At 43.8% G+C, this 23,254-nt stretch overlaps 1 protein-coding gene across 3 annotated transcripts in view; it reads right to left on the reverse strand.

The window, feature by feature from the left end:
• Positions 1-23,254, reverse strand: part of galnt1 (UDP-N-acetyl-alpha-D-galactosamine:polypeptide N-acetylgalactosaminyltransferase 1) — a 39,258-nt gene extending 16,004 nt beyond the window's left edge. The window contains exons 1-2 of one of the 3 annotated variants that reach the window (XM_047598515.1): positions 22,806-23,254; positions 7,703-7,811 (exon numbers count right to left, since the gene is read on the reverse strand). The gene's annotated coding sequence lies outside the window, so the exon portion shown is untranslated. Of the gene's footprint in view, positions 1-7,702; positions 7,812-18,803; positions 19,054-22,805 lie in introns of those variants that run through there. The other 2 variants (XM_047598517.1, XM_047598516.1) reach the window with 2 other exon arrangements.

Here is a 23,254-nt window from a genome sequence, read left to right on the forward strand (position 1 = left end):
GCACACACACAGAGCGGAGAGAGAGAAGCTGTGATAGTAATTGCTTTTCTTTGGCAGGCAGTGAGAGACAAGACACAGCCACATTAAAATTCCACTGCTCCCCTTTCCTCCTCTCCTCCAGCACCATCTCCCCTCTCTTTGGCTTATTCTCTGCCTCAATGATCCCTCAGGTTGGAGCAACACAAGCAGAGAGGAGAAAATTAATTTGGCCATGGTGATTTCCCCCGTACCCCAGGGAGAGAAAAAAAAAAGTGTTTGTGCATAGCTAGCTTAGCTTAGCTTAACTTTGCTCGGCAGCGAGGCGAGATGGAGAAGTGCAGAGCAGCATTTCTAAATTCCACCTGATAGGATTTCGGTAAAGCAAAGTGTCGTGCGCAGCAGAAAACAAGAGTGAAGATTCCCGTGTTCCCTCATTTCTCAGTCTCGTGTGCCTGCAGCGGCTCGACTGGTTCGACCATCTCAGAGCTTTGCACGTGTATGTATGTGTGTGTGTACCCTAAAATCCACATGCAGTACAAACAGACTGCGCTGGGTCGTGTTCAGTTCTCAAAGAGCACATAACGGTTTTCAGCTCTTGTCAGGTCGGTTTGCGATTCAAATCAGTTTTTCAAACTTTTATCTCTCACGTTAACAAAGAGAATCTCGTGCAAAGTCTCCACCAGTAGATCCACATTACTGTGATCTCTGGTCCCTCGGGGAGAACAAATAATCAGTCAGTTGAAGCTACAGGCCCACAGGTTTCAACAAGAATGAACATAATGACTCATTAAACAAACACGCTACGCCAGTCGAAAAATCCTCACAGCTGTACCCAGTTCATTTCAGATATTTAAATTTTAAACCATTTTCTTAGTAGACTGACATCTAGACAAATCAGCTCCCTCTTAGACAATCTCAAACTAGTGAAGTACATCTTTTTTACACATTTTACAACATCTACTACAAAATCTACGTGTTTGGCTTGTAATTTTAATTTTTTCATTCACATTTGTGAAGCACTTTGAATAATTCAACGTTATAAACATTTCCACAAAAAAAAAACCTTCTCAATTGGCATTTTTCCTTTAAAACCATAATAACATAATACAGACATTTGGCCACAGACTTTAAACCATGACATGGAAAATAAAAACATGGTGTGAAAGCTGTCATTTCCAAGTAACTAGGTTAACAAAAAAAAGGTGGTGATTGTGGCGCACACACACACCCACACCCACGCCCACACACGCACACAAGTGATTCCTAGTGTGTGTAGCGGTGGCTGAGTGGTATGACAAATTGCCACACTATAGGCTGCGACAGTGTCTCTCTTCAGAGCTCTCTGCTTGCAGTTTTTTTCCTTTCCTACACTGTATATCTTCTCTTATCTTTTCCTCTTTCAGTGAAGCAAGCAAGTTTGGCAATTTTTCCAGGATTTCCACCTCAAACTCGTTTCGCTTTGAGCTCAGACAGTCCTGCACAACAATTAACACTTCTGTGGGAGTGTGTGCGGCAAAAAAAAACAAAAAAACAACGAGATCAGCAATTGTGGCTGTTATGAAAAGCACTCTGATATGTTCCCGTAAAGGTGGAAAGCCCCAGATATCCTGAGAGAAATTATCAGTTCGCTCGTCTCACTGTTTAAATCACTCCTCTCCGAATTCTTGAAATTCCAGGATCAGTGGGACGGCTGAAATTCGGCCCTCGCTCTCCCAATCTTTCTCCTCTCTCCGCTGCTGGACTGTGCCGGCCTCGCTTGACCCCTGCCCAGTAACAACACACATCTGAACACGATAACACGGCAAAAAACTGGGTACATCTCTCTCTTCGCCATTTCTGGTGCACGGGCAGATCTAAGCGCACAAACGCGGAGGCAGTCCATCACGGCAGATATTCTCGCTCACAAACGCGTTCTCGGGATGTGAACCAGTTTAAGTGAATTTGTAAGTAGCAGACGCTACAGCAGCGCCCCGGGCAGCGCGGATGACTTATATACATTGAATGAAAGCGTGCACCATCTCTGAGCCACGTCTTTCTCCGCGCGCCGTATTTCTAATCAGGCATGGCAGAGGACACCTCAGGTCCCCTCTGTGCTCACAGCAGCCCCCGGCCCTCCTTCTGTGTGCGCGCTGCGCATGCGAGAGTGCGTGTCAGTTTAGTTTATGTCGGGCTCGGGTCTCTTTGAAGTCTCCTTTAAACAGCCGGGCTCCCTACGACATTAAACAGACACACAATTCTCTACCCCTTCATCACAGCTCACTCTCCCTTATCCATTAACATATCACGTTCCCTCCATATTTCCTTTATATCTCTATCGTGGGCATCTTGCTCTTTCTTTCTCTCTCTCTCTCAGCCACCCAGGCCCCTGTCCTCCTCTTAGTGATGTTGTCTTTCAAGAGCCGTTGCCATCACAACTTTCCTACAAGAACACAATTTCCCCCTTGACATCCTTCTCCGTGTCTCTCTTCATTTCCCCCTCCTCTCCTCCAGAGGCTTAATCCTCTTTTAGAGATTGCACAACAACCATGGTTTCCCACAACCACTCGAGAAAAAAAAAAAAAAAAAAAAAAACTCTGCAAGAGGAGCGAGATTCACTTGCTTCACAATTTACGACTGAGAGCGTGGAGCCTCCCTTCTGGGTATTTTATGTTTATATGAGCATAAGAAAATTAAGAGGAAGGAAAGGAGACAGTATTTGTATGTTTGCGTGCCAATGACAGAGGAGGATGTGTGTGTTACTAATCAACATAGGGTCTGCACAGATAATTCACATAATAAACTACGAACACAGTTTATTTGCCTGCTCCGAATGCCGCATCGTTTATTATTTAACAAAACCAGACGCCTGTTATTTTAGCCACTTTCTCCGTCATAAACAAGCACATAAAAATCCAAGTTGCCATTTGAAGCATCTTCAGTGAAAAAAAAAAAAAAAAAAAATCAGACATGGTGCTATTCAAATGTATGAGCCGTCCTTGGGTCGTATGGTCTTGATAAGCTCAACAGTTTCCAAGACAACACTGATGGGAGTTCTGATTTTCTGAGCAGCCGTAATGCCTCTCAATTGGAGCAGAACAAGACGCGGGCTAATATTAGGGGAGTGAAATGGAACAGGGCGGCCTGAAGCCTCGTCTCTGTGGCTCTCTGCGGAGTAGCTCAGGTACACAGGTGCTCCCGGCTAAACGGCTGGGATCACTTCATATCCAGATCATAACCTTGACTGGTGAACACAGAAAACATGGAGGACGTGAAACGAGACAAGGACCGGGACGTGATGAGGGGACGTGAGAGAGCTGCCAGAGACTATACTCTGCATGTATTGTCTACTGTATATCTACAGTAAGTATGTGAGTATATTCCTACATATTTATAATCAATTAGAGGTGTTTCGCATCAGAGTTAGGTCAAATCTCCTAAAAAAAATGAACTTAACTTAGAAACGTTAACACACTCTGAGTGAAACTGAACATTAACCTAGTGATACTCGTTGTGATCACTGATTTAGTTGTGGAGTAAATGATCACAAGTCTTAACAGTGGATATCTGGGCTAATCCGCAAGCATCAAAGATTCGAAAAAGCAGCTCAGCTCCTACGAGTGAACATTCTGCCAATCGTATGAGAGCACACGAGGTTATAAATACACCACGTTTTCTAAAATGACAGCAGAGCAGAAATGAGATGAAAATAGAGAAGTGCAGCGTGATGCAGAGCAGTTCACCTCAAACCTGTTTACTGCACAGATGCTCACCACAGACCACGGCTGAAAGCTGGCAAAAATCCACCTAAACAACTGCCATTCGGGCCATGTTTTTCTTTATCGAATCTACTTCTCTGTAGAAATATACCTGAACCAAAGGCACCAAACACGTTAAACATGATTCACATAGGGTGGGACATCATTTTAGAGGGGAGGCTCCAATGCAGACGCACAAGGTTGTATTACACCAAGGGAAATGTTATAAATAACGTTTCTTTACAAACATGTCTTGAGTTGATGGTCCTGTCAAAGCGTTGTGGCTTCAGCTGACAGTGACTATATTTAGGAAAACATAACAACCCATTCTAAAATGTAAAGCCAACAACAGTGTTATATGTTTACGTAAGCAGCAAATATGTTTGATATCTATACCACCATCAGATTTCTTTCAAATACTACGTCCTAAAAAACATCAATACAGTACTTTTCTCCTTTGCTGAAATGGTCGACACCAGTTTTTTTTTTTTTTTTTTTGAGGAAAAGTAAAAGAATAAGAGAAGAAAAAAGAGAAAGGGAGAACAAAGTTTAAAACTGTTGAAGCGTTAAAAAAAAGGCAACGAGTAAAACACAGAACTGCCCATGGCAGCGTAAAAGTCCCAGCTGAAATAGATTACCGATGCAATATTTGGCTCAGGAGCAAAGTGGAATTAAACACTTCAATCTCCAATCACTGGGGCACTTTTGGCCAAAATCAATACACATTATTGTCACAGGGGGCGCTCCCCCGGCGGCTGAAGCGAGCGCGGCCGCCTGTCTGCGCTGACAAAACCACGGACGCACACAGCGCATATATTGAAACGAATAAATTACAAGACGTATGAAAGCTCAACCCACAGTCTTGTGCCTGTTGGTCTGTTTGACGCCAACGTGCCGTAACTCCTCTTTTAACAACTCGCATAGGAGGACAAACCCACATTTTCTCCCCATTCATCATGTTTATGCCTCGCTCTTAATGAGGTATGCTTTCGCAAACACATGACGACGTAGAGTGGATTACCGCAAATAATGCGGCGATGTCTGCCATTAGCACACCATCACAGGCCGTGTTAATTGGTGTTAACACAGATTCGCATCAAAATCCTTCCAGCCTGTACGGTTTGACCCGGCGGGTTCGTCTGCCGCTCCATTCCACCACTGTTACAGCTGCTGCTGCTCACGCCAACCAGCAGGATTTACAAGGCTCTGGCCTCACAGAACATATTCACTGCCTAAAAACTCCTTTAACGGTGTACTTTGACTTTTTTTTTCAGGGGGTAAAAATGAAAGAGCAGCATACTATGCTTCTGCTTCTGAGCCAGTACCATATATCAAAATCCTCTTACAGCACAATAAGGGATTTTGAGCATTGCTCCTGAATATACAGCACCTCTTAAACTTTTTACAAGAGAACGAGATTTCTTAAAGACCGAACATGTTTGTAGTTATCTTATTTGCAAAATTGCCCAATATCTTTCCAAGTATACTTGTAACATTTAGTGTACTTTAGTCAGTAGCTGACATTTATTTGCACAGAGTATGACAATGAACTCTCAGGTTTACATGGGAAGTTAATCCAGTATAACATGGAACAAACTGAATAGACGCTCCATAAAGAAATCAACATTCACGTTGTGTATCTGCCTACTGATGGATTTAACACTTATACTTTAACAAAAGAGTGGCATGAATAAGTATCTATAGTCTTCCTACCTTGAATCGGATTAACGTAAAAAGGAACAGATGTGTGCATTATCCTCTTGTCATTACTGTTCACTGGGAGTAGAGAGGGTTGATTTATGGCTGTTATTGATTTCTTTAGTGCCCCACATCTGTCCTTATTATTTATATTTATATTGTTGTCATGTGGTAAAAGGGAAGCTTAGATGTTTCAAATTAGATAACAAATAACATTTAAGACATCATAAGCAGAGCAGAGCAAAGCGGAGCGTAGCTAAACATCGACAGCAGTAAGTAAATGAGACCACAGCAGTGTTTACGCTTCGTCGTATTCCGTAGCCTCACAGATTTCATTCAGAAAATCCCAAACACAACAAGTATACCTGTCAATCTTTTCGACGTTACGCGCAGTTGTTTATGTCAGCGCAGAAAGAATTACTCATCCTGCGTTTATGTCAACACTTGTATGTATTTTGGCCATTATCCAAAGACAGCAATGTGCACAGTTATGAAACCCATTTAAACGTATGCATCTTCAAACAAAAACTCCTCCTTTAAGAACCTGAAATAAGAAATTTCACGAACTCATAAACCACAGTGTCACAGATCATTGGAAACACACAGTACATAACAGCAGATCTCAGAAGGTTCAACTACGCCAAGCCAGCAACACAGAGAAGCTGTTCACATGATACATCAATGAGCCACTGACGCTGAAGCACGAGAGGAACAGCTTCAGATGCAGCGCTGCTCAATGCGCATTCAAAAGCCGTGATCGCTATTCACATAAAATCTCACATGGTTCATTAATATTCATGACCAAACTTAGCCACCGCAACTTAGGCTTTCTACACTGCACACAGCTGACTGGGGCCGACAAACAGGACCCTACCGCACACCTACAAACGAGAACGTGTGCTGTGTGGGAGCGGGTGTGCAGCAGCTGGCTAATTCACGAGGGAGAAGGAGAAGACGGCAGCACGGCAGACCTACCGCTCGTAATGGAGGGCCTTTCACCGTCGCTGTTTTGGCTGCGCAGCCTATTCTTAACGTTGTAAGTCTAAAATAAATCCTCAAGTCAGCGTCATTTATTTACCTCACAAGGGATGTTCGTAAGACAAATGAACACTGCACGAACTATGTGCAAACTAATGAGTCACCATTTGGCTATTGCCGAGGTGCTGAGGGTTAACAAATGTAAGATTTCCCAGAAATGATGCAAACGCAGTGTTTTATTAATGTCCTGCTCGTGCGGTGGCACATATTCAGACTAAACTGCAGCAACTTAAGTATTTGTATGTTCAAAAAACATAGTATAGTGCCCCATGCGTCGACTGTCGCTGACTGGTAGATAACGATGGTAGCACAGGTAAATCATGTGCCACTGAAAAAAAAAAAATGTTTTAGATGTTAGTCTACCCTCACTCGAGCAGTCTGAGATCTTCCCACGCGTCAGTGGTCACACGCGAAAGCTGCTACCAAACTCTAGCGAGTTAAGCAGTTAGAAGCCCAATTTATATCTGCTAAAGAGGAGACGGAAACACTTGTGGGAGTAGGAGACTACGCAACCCTGGCTGACTTCATGCAGTGCAAGACATCAGAGTAAAGTGAGTGACCATGAATGCATTGAAGTGTATTGTGTCATAAGGGAGTATATTGTTATGCGGTATGCAGTTAAGTGTGTGTAAAAAAATAAAAAATAAAGGATATTTTCATTTACATTTGGTTTTTTAACTGGCTCTGTCGCTGAATGATTTGATAAATGAAACTGGGGCTGTATCTTCCCCGGCTGACTGGCTGAAAGGTTTGCTGACATGCTCGTCTGACCAAACTGCAAATTACTCCCAAACTGCTGGTGGGCCTTCCATAAGTCTGGAAGCTGGTACATACTTTATAGTTTTCAGTAGAAGGTGAAGATGGTAACTTGTCACCAGCCGAAGTGACACAGTGTCAAAGAAAAAGCCCTGAAAACGGATTTTGCCCAAAACTACGTGGTAATCTTTGAAAACAGCAGTTTGCACATTATTGCTCAGTGGCATGATATATTATCGCTGTCATGTGTAATGATAGGGTAGCAAGTCTGCGCTCCGGCAACATTTGTTTTAAAAGTTTGAGGCATTAAAAGGAACGTTACAATTTTAAAATATGCTACAAATAGAGTGTGTATATATATGTACAGTATGTGTGACCTGGTTTTTCTTTGGTTTCTTATAGCCCTAAAAATATTAATGCAATCCAACCACAATGTCAGTGTTGTGTATAAACATGCTGCATCTCTTCATTCAGTCACATAATTTCTCTTCCCGTACCTTTCCAAGTGATTTAAGGGCTCTCAGGTGCGCAGGATGCTCCACCAGCAGACGGAGGCGGGGCTTCAGAGATCCCACTTCCTCTTTTGCGTGTCACTCAAACATGCTCCTTGAAGGGACAAGAGAGAGGGATACACAATAAACATTTGTTTTGCTAAGCATGTTAAAAAAAACTGCTCGCATCCTGGGTAGTTGAGCAGAAACTCTTGTGCGACCTTGATCAGTGATAAGTGTTTTGATTCATTTCTTTAACGTTTATTTACAGTATGGTAAGTGTAGTTACAAGATAGTTTGTCTTTCAGACGCCCTGAAAACGTCACCAAGAGTGTTTCTATCACAGATCAGGGCCTCCACACCCGAACAAACCACAGGAAGACGTGTGAGAAGCTGGCACTGGGCCTCGAACACACTTCCCACACAACAATAATAGAAGTCATCTCACTCACATAATCATAACGCCAGAGTCATAATGTCCCCAGGCGTGCTTCCAGATGCACCAACACTTCCCGGTATTAGAGCAAATGCATCATCACCCGGTCAAACAAGCCAGAATGGCAGACTCTGGAAAGTTGTCAGTCATTTGCAAATCGTCGGCACAGCGCTGGTTTTCTTTGGACCATTGCATGAATCAATCATTCTTCCTCCTTCCACACCCATCCAAAGGTCAAACATAACCAACGACGCTGCCTCGCGTTCTGTTTATATTGCTCGCGGGCTGACGGAGGGATGATGGGGCGGAGGGGAGGCCGGGACGGACGACTGACAAATTCTCAGAACTGCTCATTTCGCCGGATTAATCTGCTATTTTGAAAAAAATCCACAGAGAACGAAGATGAGAGGGAACGTGACTCATGTGTATGCGAGTCCTTCAATCTGGCCCTTGGCCTACTTTAAAGCCAAGTCATCATTCTGGTCCGCTGGGACTTCACATTGCCAGCCTCTGTATATGTGCGTGTATTAAGAGTTTGTATTACAACAAGAGCCACACCATAAATCTCCTCCTGACAGCCCACACAGTCCTGCTTTAGTGACTGTGAGGAGGCTGCACCGCAGTGCAGGTATGCAACACGTGAAGTGCCGCGGCCACCAAAGGTGTCTGCCTCTTCCTGTCTGAGTCACCATCCCTCATCTGTATGTCTTTCTCTCTTTCAAAACCCTACACACAAGCGCATCACGTTGCGCCATCTCTCTTTTCGATCCTTCTTTTCTCTCCCCTTATCTTCCAGAAATCTCCACCAAGTGTGAGTGGAATGTAATCCGTCTGCAAATCGGAAGCAGGACAAGCGAGCGATTCTATAAATACCCGTCAGATTCCCATGACAATCACAAAATAAACCTGGAGTAACACACTCGACACTGCAGCGCAAACTGCAACTCGACTACGCCTTGTTCTGCTGAGCAAACCCTCTTCCTCTCCCTCATTCTACCCGTCTAGTGCCGTAGTTGTTCCATGACTGCTATACGTCTGTTAAAAAAAAAAAAAAAAACCTAGTGAGTAACCACAGCGTCAGATAAACACACGACAGACAGAGACGTATTCAGCGAGACAGGACACATTGTGCAACATGGTTTGGCAACACCGCACCTAAATATTGTCGGGCTGCCAGGCCTGACTAACGAATCCTCTTCAGTAGTACGTTTGCAACTTCCTCAGATTTCCTATACCTGGGTATTAAGTCTCCTCTTTTAAATTGTAATCGCCCGCTATGCAACCTCGAGTGTACAAACAGTTGATGTAATGGACAGCGTGCTGTAAGGCAGAGGTAATTTCGCAAATATGCTGGCTTTCAATGCAACGAAGCCCACACCTTCCTCACCGACTGCGGACTCACTTGTGCGCCGCAGTCGCACGGACACACACTTGATTAGATGTGTAATGCAGAGCAAGCATGAACCCGTCTCAACGGCAAGTTGCGCGAGTAGAACATGAGATTATGTAGGCCGACGCTGAGCTGACGCAGAAAGTGGAGGCAGAAATGTTATCGCAGGTTACGAGAACTGGCGTTTTAAGGCCACAAGCTTCTAGTTTCACCCCTTCTGTTATAAGAACAGAAAAATCTGCAGCGTTTCACGCCGCGACAGCCAGACAATGTGACTGTTGTTAATCTCATATGATGTGCTAACTCATGCTGCATGTCTGAACGGGGTTAGACCCCATGACTTGTCTGCTCAGTCTGTATGAGCAGATGTAGGGCTCACAATGGACATAGAGACAGAGCACAAAACCCCCATTAGGTTTGCTCGGGGACAGACTTTATTCACACAATATTAGATTAAATAAACACTTTATTTAGGTTCACTAGTCAAAACAAATGCATTTTAATAACAGTCCTACACTAAATCCTCCTTCATGACTGTTGTAATATTTAGTTTCTATTAAAACAACATGGGGAAGGTGGGAATTCAAGTGTATGACCATTTTGGAATATATAGTTTGTGATGTTGATAAACTGGATTTAATTAAACACATTAAACTTAACCCGCTGACTAAAATGGGGTTGTCAAAATAATATGAACGTGGCACAACATAATATAATTCAACAGCACTATACGGATTTCTCAGTTTTTTAAACAAATGCTGAATACTATGACCCCCGAGGGTCTAAGATTTGGTGCTAGACTGCATTAGAATGCCTTCGTTTCACTTGTTTAACATACGAAGTGAGAATATATTTTTCACATTTCTCATTTTTCCTGCTGCACCAAAAACATACGTGTGTGTGTGCGTGATCCAAAAACTGAGGTAAATCTACAGCATGAACTTTATGCGCCCTAGAACCAATACTTTTAAGCAGATCATGTATTGGCCAGATGTGACTGGCAGCTCATTTTTAATAACCCTAAATCCTAAATCCACAGATCAGGATATTTATTAAAAAAAAAAAAAAAAAAAAAGCTGGGTTGGTGTTGATGCTCCAAAATTCTCACAAAATATCTGCATCAAAATATACACAAACACACAAGACAGTTAAACGGCGTTAACTAATAAAGGAATAACGTAGCGATGCATGAGTTAAATGCAGTAAGGTTGTGTTGTGCTAACTTTGAAGATGAGAAGAAGAACCCCTGGTGCTAAGTTGGCAGATAACAAGAGCTGAGGCCTCACAATCCCTTTCTTTTGTACACCTTGTTACTTCTCTCCATTCCAGCTGTGGCCAGATGTGAATGAACGCAAAGAATACATCATTGTTGCCAAACGGCTGGGTCCTTATCACCCCGCCCTACTTTGCCTCCATAAAAACACTCCCTGCCATTAATCCATCTCCTTCACGTAGAGTTCCTTCCCTTTAGCCTGAGTAGACAGAATTCCTGGTGTAAAATCCATAATACATAATCTGAGGCAGACTTCCAAAAGCAGAGGGAGTCATTTAGAGATGTCTGCGAGCAGAAATCTCGTGTAAAGGGAACATCGCGGAGTTAGTGCACGTTCGAGCACACGTAACACCTCGCGAGCTAAAGTCGGCGTGCCAAAGCGGAGGGCTCTGGGGCTTCGAGGCAGGGCCGGACTGAAAGGAGGCTGGAGAGTTCTGAAATAGCTTTTGTTCTGGACAATTTAGGAGGTAGTAAGGGCTGAGCTAAAACTGACAGTCAAATCAGTCGGTCACAAATCCCCCAAGCTAAGTGCAAGCACACTTTGCCCAACAAGCCATGTCCGAGCATTAAACCTAAGTGACACGCTCTCCTCTCCGAAATGTGCCAGAAAAAAGGCAGAGCGAAGACACATGGTAGGACAGTAACAAAGGTCTTTTTATAAGACTGCGATAGCTTGCTATGAGCGTGGAGCACGGAGTGTGTGCCTGTGTTTGTGTTTGTGCGTGTGTGTGTGTGTGTACTTGGTTCCCAGCCAAGGTTTCTGTATGTGTTATGTGACTCTGTTTGTAGCGTATGTTGTAGCAGAGGGAGTCCAAAGATGACATCTTTGGTCTTAGCAACAACAAACAGAGCTGTGCCAATCCCGGGCCGACCGTACCCCCCCCCCCCCCCCCCCCCCCCCACCCCCCCCTCACAGCAGCCATCCTTTCAGCCTCCTGCTCCGTCAAACACCTCGTGCCTCCAGTGGTGTGGGAAAGGAAAGCCCCCCCGGTAGGACACAGCGCACACCGCGCACGCAACAAACACCGAACCCGTGCTAAATAGGGACCGGAGGAAAGGCAACAAAAGATGACAACAGCGCTATCGCAGGCAACTCTAGCCTGTATCTCACCATTTCTGACAGCTTTCCAGGGGAAGGACGGGGGGGAAAAACAGGAATGCCGGGAATAGAGCAAGGAGCAAATAGGTAAGGCAGCCGGTGCTACCTCCTTTGACACGCCATGTCACATTTACCCTGGATGGAAACACGACTACCTGTTTTGCTTTCCATAATAATGACCTGCACTGGGAGCTGGGCAACTGTCCCTCTCTATACTGGAATTAGCTGCAGAGGGAGGGAAGTGAGAAAGAAGGACCAAAGGACAGGCAAAAAAAAAAAGGGACGGATAAAAGGAGAGAGTAACAGACAGAAAGACAGAGATCTGCTTCCTGTTTACAGTGAGCTCAGGAAGCAGCAGCAGGCCACTAGACCACTGTTAACAGGCACAGCGGTACCTTGCCTCTTTGTGTCCCGAGTGACTACACGGGCCAGATTTAGCCTCAAACTTCCCCATCTAGTTCTGCCTATCTCCGCGACATCTAAAACTTGCGATTTTGTTCTCGGTCTCGCGTCTCCTTGCCTGTGTCTGTTCTGGCCAGCGGCCGTGTCAACAGGATCAAGCTTAAGTGCATGCCTGCCTCCAGCTGTGCGCTCCAACGCTCCCGGCAACATTCCCCATCCAGGACGGACTTCCCAGCAATTCTACGCAGCGTGCCATCTCCTCTTGTGATGAAGTGGCACAGCGTGGATTCGACACATTTTCCTGGCACGCACGCTTCTGGTTTTTAGCTGCATACAGATCAGTAATATTCATGATCCTACTCTTTTTTCATGCAACTCTTAATAATTACAAATGGACGGCGCACGTAATTTGCCTTTTTCAATGAGCAAAAAAAGCAGATAAAATGTTGTTTTTTTGGAACTATGTTGTGGCAAAAGGCGTCAACGAAATAAACACTGGAAATAACTAGACTGAAATAGAAGAGAAGAATACACTGCTCAACAATATGCAGCACTGTCAGGGCAGAACATGTTTTATTTTGCGTCGGGTGTAAAGACGGTTGTGGCATCTTCATACATAACATAAATCTGTACTTCTGTGCTCGGTTTGAAGTGCTCTGAGGAATGTCAGCAGCGCCTTTGTAGTGCAAAATCCGAATGCTAAGTCAGACAAAAGAACATTTCTGAGTGCTATTATAACAAACGCTAACCCACTTTTAGGCTGACAAAATATTTATGTCGTAAACATCTGGGTTGTTGCAGCCTGCAACGAGAAAAAAAAATATCTGTTTCTTTTACGAGTGAGAAAGCAATTTATCTTCATCTCTGTGTTTAAATGGTACCGTAAAGAGACACGTTTCAACAGAGAAGGATCCTCCGTTAGCCGTTATCCGCCATTGGCAGTCAAGCATGAAAATCTGCCCGTTTGCATGCTTTGGTTATCATTAATCCTAAACAAATGTGATACTGCTGGGTCACATCAAGACTATACTTAAAAAAAAACTGACATTCGCTAGCCTATTGGATGGAGCAAAATGCACACTCACTCAACAAATAACTAAATATACACATACGACTGAAAACGTGCACGCAGAAATGCAAAAATTTTCTAACCAAACCAGTGCTATCAATATTTCATTTAGGCAGCTCCATCACAGGCCCCACACCCGTACCGCGTGGTCCACTACATAACCTCCAACAAGCTTCCATTGTCTAAATGTTCAGCGATAACTTTGGCTTAATGACTGCAGGTAAAATCCACTATGGGACTCGGCCATGACTAATCTGCTCATCCTTATTCAAATCTAACTCTAATAAGAACTCAGACAGATATTAAACTCTATTTCCATCCCACTACGCCTCTATAGATCCATTTCTAATAAGTCTAGTTCCACGCGGTTACAGATTTCTCCTTTTGCCTATCAAAGCACACACAAAAAAATGCTACATGCATAAAACACTCAAAGCATTGTGCTTTAAGGTGTGTGAAAGGCACAAATAAAGTCAAATCTCAACTGCAGGCTGGTCGCTGCTGTACATTTCATTGTTGTGAAACGTGTTTCAGTCGGGTTAGTCCCCTACAGAAACGACGGGGCAGCGTCCTGCTGCCGTCTCTCCCTCGGCCTGCGGAGCCGCAGCCACACTGACCCACATCCCGGCCCCTGAGAGATTACACTGAGGCACATGCAACGCACACTCATCCAACACACACACACACACATTCCCAGGATACATGAGAACAGAGCGACTGACATTTGAGGCTGGTAGAAATGCAATTTCTGATGGCTTAGCATGCACTCCCACACACTTGGGAAAAAAAACACACAAAAAAAACAAACAATGGACGTGTTGTTCTGCAGTTCATCAGCCAGGAGTAACTGTTGATACGGCTATCAGTGTGACCAGGCAAAAACAACTCTACTCAGAGAGTCCTCACTCTCTCTCTCACACACACACACACACACAAGCACTTAGACACTCATAGTAGCAGCGTGGTAGCAGATAAGAGTTTGAGATGGATGGTTTGTGTATGTGCACCCCAAGGGGAGTGCTGTACCTTTGTCAGGGTACGCCCGGGGCAAATAGCTCGCTCTGTCACACAGCTAAGACGGAGCACAGAGCTGCCGCAGTAATCCGCGGTTCGTACCTCCACGCCAATCTGACGCCGTAGCTCTGCCCCTCAGCCCAGACGCGACGCAGATTCTAACGCCGTGGTCTGACGTGCGGAAACGTAACAACGCACCACGGCGACGCAGAGCGCAAGCGACTGGTCCGCTTGGTAGCAGCGTGTTTCAGCTTTAGCATTTTGGGCTGCTTCTCCGATTGATTGTTTTGGATCAATAACACCTCAGGGGAAAGTTAACTAAGGAGGTTTGGAGGCGAAAACATTTGTATGACCGGTCTTTGGTGAAATATCGTTTATATTTTGTTGAAAGTTTCATTCGCCATTGTTGAAAGTGAAGCAGGAAATAGAAACAAAAATTAACTTGACTGGCAAAAAGATACATTACTGACTAGTGTTTGGGTGCTGTGTTAACAGAGTGAGCCAGGCTGACGAGTGCACAAGTATAAATGGAGATGTAGTCTGTCTATGTCACGCAGTACTTTAAATCAGCCTTAGGACCTGCCTCTTCCTCCACTTACACCCCCTGAGACATCAGACGTTTTGTCTAATCTTGTGATACCATTGACAGTTTGGTCACACTTCTGCTTTCCTCACTTTGTGGAAAGATGTAGAAAAACGAATTTCAGTTAAAATACAACTGATCTGCTCACATCAAATACATTACAGTTTACTTTCAGCGGTAATGAGCTGTAACCCTCAAATAAATACATGAATAAGTGACCTTTTAATTACAGGGAAGTTACCAGTTGAACTGAGACCAAACGCACAGGTTATGTTTAAAAAAAAAAATAAAATGTAAGCCTTTGGTGGTTTTGTTTGTTTTTACTCTGATAAAACAGTGTTAAGTAGACAAACGTCTTGTGCTTCATGGTACATATTATCATATTTCCCAGCCAGAAATACGCTGTGAGGAAAGATCCACAGCAATTAACTGTACCACACCAAAATAGCAAGCATATTTGGCAGCCAATTTTAATCCATGTTTGTCATCTTGATTTCTACAGTGAAAATGAAACATTAGCTAACCATGACATACACATGTACACGCTGGCAATCCATTTAACATCCGTTATCCCTGTGCATTAGCTGTTCGCCCCTCAAGGTCTTTTTACATCTACACGAACCTAGTGTGTGGCAAGTGATATTTGGTTCATTGGAATGTGACTAAAAACTCTTGATCAGGGTCACAAATAATCAGCATTGTTCTTTTTTTAACTGCATTGTTTATGTAGCAAATGTCTCCATATAAAAGCACTGTGAACAAAGGCCCATTAAAAGCTGTCATTCATGTACTAACGGGCAACACAACAGAGGCACAACAAGCGCCATTAGGCCTTGACCAAGGCACCACAGAGGCTGCAGAACTGGAGTTAATCTCAGTTCTTTGCACTGCAGCTACCTGCGGCTCCCGAACAGGAAGGCTGGATCAAATCCAGCAAACATATACCTCCACAGAGATCAATAATCAAGAACTTGTCAGGAAATAGTTTAATGCTCAGATACACCCCAAATATACAGCATTTGTAAAATATTGCTTTAATAATCACTCTTAGGTCTTCAAGTGCAATTTCTTTTAGTGCAGTCACAGACAAAACACTAAACAAATCCTAAAACAGTCATTCAAACCTTGAAATTGATTTGATTCCTTAAAAATACATAAGAAATTTTGAGTATTGGGTCACTTTGGTACCAGTGATCCGCTGATGACGGTCATGCTATTTATTAAAAGACACATTTTCCCGTTCTTCATGTCTATATATAGACAAAGCCAGTAAATTTGAAAGGTCATCAGAGACAGAAGTGACTAAAATAAGGAACTTAACGCAGGAAGCACGCCTTAAGATGGAGATTTTCAGGCAGGAAGGGTACAGCTGCCACCAGGAAGTGCAGATGCAAACCTTCAGCAGTTGGATCCACTCTGCAGAAATGCAGACAAACCAACAGCTTGGAAGGCGAACCGAGATCTGAGCGTCCAAAGGTTTCTTCAGCAAGAAATGACGCGTCCTGATCTGCAGGAAAAACCGCAACAGCAGGCTGAGTCTCATCTTGTAGTCAGACAGAAAACAAGAGCTAGCCTGGTAATGGTAATATTACAAGACAATATCCAGAATATGCACAACGCAATATCTGTTGTTTACTGTGAACGCGTAATTGTCAATAGAGTACGACTCCTGCATTTTCTAACCTAATTTACAGAAAAAAAAAATTGACTAATATCTGCATCAATGGTGTAATCTATCGAAATACATGGCCGGGAAAACTGCATCCCCCTGATATTAAATTCAAACAAACACATCGGAAAGCTTGATGGAGGAAGCAACACAAACTCACAGTGTGCAACACAATAAAACACACAAATAATAATCCCAGTGTGAGGAGAGACGTGTGTGTGCGACATCGTCCCTTACAATTGTTTCTCCATGAGTCAGCATAAATTGGACATTTTCACCGTCCTCCTATGGATAATGTGGGGCGATGGGCAAGGAGCCCTGCTGTCACCATGGAAACACTTTTTTCTTTGTCAAGTGGCATCTCAGACTGAAGCAGATGTTGTGAACAACATAAGGACACACCTGAACAGCGTCCTTTTACAGGGAAGGCAATTGTTGGAGCTAAGCTGAACAAAACATATAGGGTCACTCAGAGCTGAGCTGCAGTCCACATCACCTCCCTCTGTGGAGGAGTTGAAGGTGACTCTTTCACACAAACAGCGTATCTCTATGCAGTGGGACTAGAAGAAGCAGCTAAACTCAAACTGGTTGTTATTCAAGTCGTCCAGATACGTTCAGCAGATATCAGACAACATGAGCTTTATTCTGGAGAATGTTACTGACCACCTGGCGAATTAAAGTCCAATATTCACTCAACTTTTTGCTTTCTCATTTTCTTCTCTACCAAGTCACGAGGGAAATAACTGGTTCATTTGATGCTCAATGCTGCACAGTGTTGACCAGCTATGCATTTTTTTTTTTTCTGTGAGCCATTTTGTGCTGAGTGAGCTTTTAAACCAGAGAACAGCTGACAGCTGCTTGTGAAAATTTAGCTAATGAGAGAAAAAAAAAAAAAAAACTGTGGACAGTCATGCTTATTTCTTAAATTACTTTAATTAGTGAATAACCTGCCGACTACTTTCAAAAGAATAAAGACTAAAGACATTCTTTACTTCACACCAAATTAACAAAAGAATGTAGACATTATTGTCATGCACAACTAAAGGAAACATCACTTAAGATGGAACCAGCAACACTGTCCACTTTTACATGAAACACTGACTTAAATGTAGGGACGTCACCAATGCGTGGCCGGGGGAAGGGGTGAAAGTCACCTCTGAAATCTATGGGTGCCCAAGGTTTTATTGATTGTCATTATCTTCACTGATTACAGTTCACTACGATGCAGCACTGTGACAACTTCACCATAAAAGCCATTTTGCAGCCACGATAGTCATATGGGGACAGCAACAGCTGAACTTTGGTTTTGTACTCACCCCGGTGTTGTGTTCACCCGCTTCACCAGCTACATAAGTTACAAAGCTGCAATGCAGGGCCAGCTACGTTGTCAGCGAGTCGCTATTGAGGTGTTGCTCCAGCATCCGTTGGTAGCGTCCGATATTGACCTCCGTTTAAAATTGAAATGGCGAAACAGAAACATATCGCTGGTTGACGTGTGTGTGCGTCATTCAAGTATTGAAATCAGTTGATGTCAGCCCAGCTTTGATTTTGCAGTATGTAACGCCCATAAGGAAGCACAAAATGTGCGGCTTCGATCTGTGGCGTCATATCAGCAGCTTCTATAGAAAATTTACCTTTAGCCTGTTGCTTTTTTGCCACTTGTGGAAATTCAACAAAATATTTTCGGTGGCTCCATCTGGCCACCCTTAAAAACAGTTCTGGGGTTGCTGCTGCTAAAGTGGTAATTATATTACAAAAATAGTTGTCAATTAATTTGTAGCGGGTGACCTTTTTAATTAATCGACCAATCGCAACGCATAAAACAGACCCAAAGAGCTGAAAGATGTGACAAAGCTGCAGGAGACTCACAGAAGCAGGACTGGCCACTCTAGAGATCATTACTACCTCAAACCCATAAAACAAAGGCACATGGTCATTTGATCAGATGTTCAAAAGCAATTACAGTGGTTTGCTGTAAGTAATAAATGCCGGTCTCCTGTCTCAGTGTCAATACAAGGCACACACGGAAAAACACTCTCAGAGACTCTAATCATCACTTGATTTGAAACAGCAGCTATTATTTACATTTTCTGGAAGTTAAAGGGTGATATCTCTGTCGATTTGCAATACATGATCCAGTCTTAAACTATGCTTCTATTAGTGTCTTATTACCTCATGATGTCATCTTAATTCAGCAACACGGAGATGGAGGCAACCGAACAGAGAACAGAAATAGACCATTAATTCCTTGTGAGAGGAGAGCCAATGCAGAAAAACAAGAGGCTTCTGCTAAGAGTTGAAATAAACCTCTGCTGAATACTCGGCTAAATCCTATTTCCTTATCATTAAGCCGGCAGAAACACTGTGTCCATCCAGCTGAGACAGAGAGTGCGACAAGCTCTGAATCATCTGGAGAGGACCTATATTCGGTTTAAACACACTGCACCATAGCCTAGCTAGGCTCGCTGCTCTCGGTGCATTTAGAGTTTTCGCCAAAGCTGTTTATAAGGAGTCAAAGTGCAGAGAAGAGGGCAGGGACATGTCAGGTCAGCGAATAACAGCGGGATTACGCTCATCACGCTAACAGCGAATACTCAAATATAACGTATGCACGTAACTGAGGTTTATGTGCCGGCCTTAGTTGAGTCCAGCAGGGAGCAGGGAGCTGGAAAGACTCCCTGGTGGCACTGGCTGACCCACTTCTATGCAACTCTATCCCTAATGTGACCTGCTGGAGAGCCGGAGGACACACACACACACACACACACACACACAAGCACAGGCGAGCACATACACACAACTTAATTGTCTGCCTACAAACCCTAGAGGACAGAGAGGCAGAAAAAAAAAAAATTGCTAAATACTGCCAACGACTGCCTCCTCCTCAGCCCACTATGTTTTGCGTTTCATTCATTTTCTCTGAAGACGCTATCTGATCTCACTAAACTAGCGAGCAACATCCGGAGTAAGTTTCTCAAAGGTCAACATAAATATTGGTTGCCTGTTTCAAGTGGAATAACTGATCTGCCCTCAAGGGTTTGAATTCAACCGGGGCCCTTTGTTGAACTAAATTTTCTTAAGATGAGACCACATACTTGTAATCTCATAAACAAACAAAGATAATTGTTAAGATTAATACAGCTTGTGTAAAATTTACTTAGACATTCTGACAGGAAAGAATTTCAGATTTTAGCAGCAGCGTCACTTTACCTAAATCAACTGCTGTAAAGTCTGTTACATTATTTATAACCAAAGCCGCCTTAGTCGAGTTGCTGGTTGTTAGCTAGATGTTGTACTGACGGCTGATTATGGCGCAATGTTTTCATGTGAGAGGAAGATCTGATTAAAAGTTAAACTGACATTTCACAAGCTGGGACAGATACAAAGGGTGTCGCTACGACTTCTCTATTCGGTCTATGAAAATATGCTCATATTAATAATTGAATATTTTATTTCAGTGTCACAGTTTTTCCATTTGCTTGTGTTCAGTCTGCACGTAGTTTCATTACTTATTTCATTAAATGACTGACTGCCTGGTCTAGAACAGTGCAGAGAATACTGAAATGGCTCTTTGCAGTATCCTCAAGAGTCGCCGTCTGAACAGCACAGCAAAATTAAAAACTATGCAATTTATTAATTCATTGTTATCAATTTCACAATAGGCAAAAGGAGAGATATTAATAGGCTGGAAACTGTGGTATGAAAATTACACTAAGACTGAGTAATAAGCAGAAGTGCATTAAGTTCCGCTTACTCATATTTAGAGTACTTAAAAAGAAAAAAGAAAAAAAAACTAACTAGCATGTAGCTCTGCTGCTAATGTTAGGTCTCGGTCATTGCGAAAACAGAAGCCTGATGTTTTACTGTCCGTTCATGTAAGCAACGGCAACGCAACAGAGCAGGGCGACATAAGTTTTGGGGGACAGTGTGGCTGGTATGAGCTCCTCTTGCACGGTGTCTGTTTGTGTGCATGCGCGTGTTTGCATGTGTGTCTGATCCGGCCATAGTCTGGAAGAAGGAACAATGGCATTCCTGTGCTCTGAGCTCCAGGTGGCTGTGGAAACCCAATCCCAAACCAAGCCTAGCTGGCACAGTGAGCGCCGGGAACGCCGAATGCTGCTGCCTCCCTCCGGAGACGTGGGCCAGAATAGAGCTATTGTTCCAGAGTAGCCGCGGCCGCGCTCGATGACAAACACCAACACACAGTAGATATCAGAGCGTTTCACTTTCAACCCTTCTTGAGGTGTTGAGAAAAAAAAGTCAGTCTGCGTGAGCGAATGATATCACTTCTTAAATGAAAGCACAGAAAAGTGTCAAACCTTTATAGGAGCATTTGTAAGTGTACTTTATAAATAAGAGTTAGGTAAAGATTTGATTAACTACGTGCTATTATAATTATTATTACCACCTGTCTAAACATTACACGGCGGAAAAAATCACATAACCTAATACTTACACATATCCTTTATATGGACCACATTGGCATAATTACCTACACGCCCATTTCTATTTTCATACACGTGAATTAATTTATTTCATACACTGGCGCAAAACACGAATTCTCGCGTCTAATAAAATCTATCGGCAGCACATCTGCTGTGGCCTGGAAACATGGTCGACACACAAAAAAGCAGGAAACAGATCATGCCGACTCCACGTCCTTGAAATGAGGAACATGATTCATTTCCTTTCAATGCTGGACAGTCATGGCTCAACACAAGGGTGCGTTCAGATATACAACTCTGAGGAAAGATCCTGAATGTGACAAACACAGCCCCTTGGTCAGGAAAATCCCATCTGGGAAGAACTTAAAACTCACACATTACGGCATACGTTCAGACGCAATCGCTTGATATAATCATGGGACTTCTTTAGCTGTAACCGCACACACATTTCTTTTCAAAAAACGACAAAGGCTCTGGGATCCCGTTCGCCGGCGGACCAGCTGCTACAGGTAGCTCAAAGGTACAGCTGCTTTACTGTGGCATCGGCGCTTATTCTCCTGCTGCACTCCCAAAGGCAACGCCACACACACACACACACACAACGAGGATAAATAATGAATGCTCCTCTTTTCTCTCCCTTTAAGAAACATGACAGATTAATTTAATTGGCTCCCTGTCAATCGTACGTCTTCATCTGCTCCTCTCTGCAACTGCAGACTCTTGCAGGACTGATAATGAATCCATTTTCTTATCTCTTCAGATTATTACAGCGCTGTGAATGTATGCTCACTCATTCCCTCCTTTTACTCCCAGCCAGTCTTCCCTTTCCCCCACTCACACAAATACACCACAGTTTCCTTCACGACGACCTATAAAAAAAAATGTGATTATCTCTCTGCACTGGAACAGCAAGAAGAAAATGAGGAAAACCGAGCCGAGTTCGTTTCTTTTCTCTTCTTTTCTCCTCCTTTTCTTTCTCCCCCATTTAAACCACGCTAAGCTAAATCACCTGACCTCTATTAGAAGCAGGAGGCACAGCAGCGACCAAACAGAGGTTAAATTCCGGGTTTACAGCTCATCTTTCCAGGCTGTGAGGTAACACTGGGGCTCAGACATGTTAAGAGCAAAACGAGGAAACGACCACCAGGAAGAGGACACACACACACAAATACACAAACACACACACACACAAGCACACACACACACACACAAATACACAAACACACACACACACAGTCCATTGTAGCCACGATGGTGAACTTTAACCACGGACTGCTCCTGCATTTCTTCCCCAGTCAAGACAACTGCATCACTCATTTGATTAGACCGTTAGGGAAAGTCGCCGCAGTCAAATGCGGCATCTGTGAGATAACAACGTGAACTGGCCCATTCACCACACACCGACGGACAGTCAACACCAAAATGTTGGCGTAAAACTATTTCTGAGTATCGACAAAACAAAAAACACGCGTTTTGCATCCGCCGAGCGTGTCTCAGGGCGGTCAGCGGAGCAGCAGCCTGGAAAGTCCGGGGAGAGTCCCCTGTGTTAGACGGGGAGTCGCATCACATCCTCGGCTGCCTCTGTCAACAAGAGCCGCTCTGCCCTAGCTGTTAGCGGTACACTGGACTGACTCGTCTGAGGTTGAATGTGCGGATGGAAAAACAACATTAACGCGAGTTTTTTTTTCTTTTTTTTTTTGTTCGTTTCACGAATATTTCGTTCGCTTACCCAGAGTGACGGGGTCACCTCAATCCGCCGCCGTGGCGCAGGAGACCGCAGGCTGGCTAACTACGAGCCAGATACGGTGCAAAGTATAACGGCGGAGTTAGCGGGCTAGGTAGCTTAGCGGGCTAACGATGGTAGAGAGAGGGGGGGGAGTGTGGTTCTCTCCGCGTCGTCGAGAAGATAAACCAGTTACATTACAAAAATAATAATAATTAAAATAAAAAAAGCCAGAGACGAGGAGCTTCTCGTGCTGAACGCGAGTACAGCAGCACGGCGCAGTGTCAAAGGGCGCTAAGGGAGGAGACATCCATTTGAAAAAGACCGACTGGGTCGCAGCAGTAACGCTATGCGGAGCTCTGGCTCTGTCTCCCCGGGCGGACGTGCTCTGCTCTCAGTCTCTATTCGGTCTGTGTGTGTGACTGTGAGAGAGAGAGAGAGGGAGAGAGAGGTGG

The sequence above is a fragment of the Mugil cephalus genome, chromosome 11, assembly GCF_022458985.1.
Source record: "Mugil cephalus isolate CIBA_MC_2020 chromosome 11, CIBA_Mcephalus_1.1, whole genome shotgun sequence".
In the NCBI taxonomy this organism is placed as follows: Eukaryota; Metazoa; Chordata; class Actinopteri; order Mugiliformes; family Mugilidae; genus Mugil; species Mugil cephalus.